General features: G+C 34.4%; 1 non-coding gene across 1 annotated transcript; it reads right to left on the bottom strand.

The window, feature by feature from the left end:
* Positions 1–1,633: 1,633 nt before the first annotated feature.
* LOC148946362 (U1 spliceosomal RNA) lies at positions 1,634–1,797 on the bottom strand. The gene has a single exon (XR_016142660.1). It is a non-coding gene; the product is annotated as a U1 spliceosomal RNA (small nuclear RNA).
* Positions 1,798–3,785: the final 1,988 nt, after the last annotated feature.

Genomic DNA, 3,785 nt, shown 5'->3' with positions numbered 1-3,785 from the left:
TTCTAGCTTCATTAAATGAAGCCTAGCTTTACCTCGGAGTAAATAGGCATCTGCATATCTGACATTAAGAGCAATGGTTTGAGAAGAGTATTGGATGGCCAGTTTATAAAATTCCTAAAAGTAAATTCATGTTTAATATAAAAATAAGAAAAGAAATAAAAATGACAAATAAGAAGAAATAGAAATGCTCAGAACCTTAAAACCAAGCAAAGATAACTTCCCAATGAAATTTAATCTAAATGGGCAATGTTCCCAAAGGCAGCTGTAGAGCAAGACATATTTGTATTTAGATTAGTCACACATTTGAAAATTTAAACTAATTACAAAATAGCAAAATAGTTTAGAATAAGACATTACATTCACTGAAGCTCGTCCCAAGGAAAAAAATAGCACTGCAAGAAAAACAACTAAAATGTATCATAAACAAATAGTTTTCTAAGGAGCGCATCTAATATCAAGTCGATTTAAAAAAATCTTTCTGAAGATTATAAAGAAATCTTCGAAGTTTCAATTTTTCTTTGGAAACAGGATCAGCATTTTTATTTCTTTTTCTTTATTTATTTTCACAATACAAAACATTTTCTTGATAATACACCAAAATCTTTACTACTAATAGTTTAATCTTGCTTTATTAACAACTTTAAAGAGCTCAATGCTGTAAAAATTATTTGTAGAAACAACTCTTACTGAGCTAACAAAATTAGTACACATTTGAAAGAAACTAATAAAGAAAATAGTAAGAATATGTTAAAATAACAAAACAGAGTTGCTGTGAGAATATTATTAATTGATAATTTTTTTTTCCTCCAGGTTTCCCTTGACCAAGTACGCAGGTTGGACATGTCCAGCGTAGGTACCCAGCCCAATTTGAGGAGAGCCCAGATTTATGAAAATTGTTAGAGTTGACTTGAGTCTATAAAAATAAATTCTAGTAAATCCTTATCGGTTTTTTAACAAGGTTCGAAAGCAATAAGGAATTCAATGTTCATTCAAGTAAATACGGACAAAAACATTCATATAATGAGAAAACATATTCAATGAGCAGCAATTCATGGGCAACTTTAAGGACATGATACTAAAACTACATCCCCAGAAAATAATATAAATATTGAGTAACCAGGCTCAAAAATAGTTGTATTGTAACTGACTGGTCGATCAATTGCTGTAGCCAAATACCCCCCTATTTAAATATTCCAAGAAGATTAGCGGCAGTGAAGGAATTTTTAGCTTGATATGTCGCCAACGCAATTGACTTGATGAAATGTGTGGGGATCAAGGGCATTTAACATTTTAAGACTAGTCTTTGTGACATAATCTAAATTTCAGCAATTTGATTCGATTCTAAGTTAAATTTAAAAATCAGTATTTAATAATTACAGAGTATTTTCAAAAACAAAATACAACAGGAGTCTATACAGTATAGGCTCAACTCTCTCATATATGCTTGGGATTTTAGGCACAATTCTTCCGTATATTTCAAACATGTAAGTTTAACAAGAAAAAATATTTTTTTCTAAAGGGCTCATTGATCAATTATTGTCTTAACAACATCAAATTTAATACTTTTTTCTTTCAACTAATAAATATGCGACACATAACAGGGTCCCAAACGTAAAAGCTTTACAGTGTGAACATAAGTACACAACTGACCGAATCCACAAGTATCAAAAATTACACTGTTAAGTTACCCCCATTTGTGGTAATCACAGGGGTCAGCCAGTCGGAATCGCAATGGTAAGGCCTCACTCTATAAGCGACTCCTTCATGATCAAGGTAGCTTTTCAGCCAGGTAAGTATATTTAGTTTACATCTAACATTTAACTAATATCTTTCGACATAAATCCGGTTGCTTTGAATGCCACTCTAAAGCTTCAATTTATTAAACAGATGCAGGTTTACAAAACTCTTTCACATCAACGAATCAAGTCTCTAAATTATTTTTGAAAGTAGAAACACCTCATTTAAATTTCATATGAAAACGTATTAATCCTTTGAATGCAAGTTTACCTTTTTGAGAAAATAAAATCAGGGGTTTCTCACTCTGTTGTCAATATTACTGAGAAGTCGAAACTTTGAATTCTGAGAACCCAAAGGCCGTTCTATCGATTATACCAATTATTTTCTCATTAATAACCAAAAGGAGCTTTAGTCGTTGCTACTACTACTTAAAACTCACCACAAAACCAAGCCGTCTGAGGACAAAAACAATCATTTCAGCAATTCTATTCGAATCTTGGTTCAATTTAAATTTCAGCAGTTAATAATTACGTACTATTTTCGAAAAAGATGCTTGGCGGCTTTCAATCCTACTTGGGGACTTTATTTTAATTATGGCGAGTGGTCATTGGCTTTTTTTACCATTAAATTTTGTAAATTACATGTAATTTTTCTTCTTTTTTCAGATGAAAAAAAATGATTTTAAATATATTCAAGGGCTAGGAAACTACACGTGTGCTTTCTACAAAAAAATTGAGAAGCGCATTACATACATAATTCGATAGGGTATATGGGCTTTGATTTCCCCTCAAAAGGGATGTGCCAATCCCAGGGTTGCCAACGTTTTGATCATGGAATATGCCCCTTGAGCATCCAAAAATATGTCCTTTTCAGACAAATAATGTCCATATTGTGTATATAATTTGTCCATCTGAAAATTTTAGAGAGTAGTTTTTTTACGACTTGTAAACCTCTTTCAAAGTGGCCAGTTAACATCCAATACAATGCAAAAGATTCATTTAGTTCAACCAGAAAAAATGAACTAGTGTGAAAGCACAAAAATCATAAAAACATGTAAACAGTAAAAAACTAATTGTCGGATGATATATTGTCATAGGATGATCTTCCTATGAGAGTTCCGCTTGATAGGTATGGTCGGCATGAGGGTCAGTATTTTCACTTCTTTTGGTAGCTTTTTGCAAATAGGAGTATTTCTTGAGCATGTCATAATGCACAATCCAAGATTCAAGCGACGTTGAGGAGCGCTAGGCAAGCTGGGTCGCCCTTCAATCAGGAGGATGACATCCCGAAAGCCATAAGTACTGGACCTTCGAACAATGTTGAAAAAAATAGATGTGTACAACGTCCGAGTAGCGGCGGCTTTTCGGACATGAGAGGCGCGGGGGGTGCCCTCAAATAAATTTCGACTCTTAAAAAACGCACTATACTTCAATCAAATGAGCCCCAACTGAAGTTTATACTACTACCCATTCCATGAAAACTTATATGCCCCTGGGGCATAATTTACAACCCTTGTCCCACGGCTCTTATGGGTTGTGTAAACGCTGAGGGCATTGTTATATGTTCTTTGGACCATTTTTAACAAAATTTCTGTTGGGTGCATCGAGGGAAAAGAATCCGTGTGTTGAGGGGGGTTGCGTCACCCCTCTCCACCAAGGATGGAGGGGGGGGTACTTACTCCAAGGGTGGCACGGCCCGTGTGTTTCAAGAATCATTCTTTAGAAATTACGGGGACTAGCCCCCGTCATATACGGAATAATTTCTGTACGTTTTACGTTTTAATGTTACTCATTATTTTCGGTAGAAAAAACTAGTTTTTATATTTATTTCTGATCGTTTTTCAGATAATCCCAGGAAATCCACCCCCTCTGTGGAAAATTTCCCCACAAAGCATTCTTTTGTATAAATTTCCTCCTATCACCCCGTGTAAAATTCTTCCGCTGGGAAATTACATCCGGACAATTCCAACCCTACTGCGAATCCTTCCCAAAAAAATTTTTGCTTACGATTCTGCCTGAAAAATACTCCTTACCATACTTTTATTATAA

The sequence above is a fragment of the Artemia sp. Qi Xiang Cuo genome, chromosome 12, assembly GCF_049724085.1.
Source record: "Artemia sp. Qi Xiang Cuo chromosome 12, ASM4972408v1, whole genome shotgun sequence".
In the NCBI taxonomy this organism is placed as follows: domain Eukaryota; kingdom Metazoa; phylum Arthropoda; class Branchiopoda; order Anostraca; family Artemiidae; genus Artemia; species Artemia sp. Qi Xiang Cuo.
This window is presented reverse-complemented; position numbering and strand designations above follow the sequence as displayed.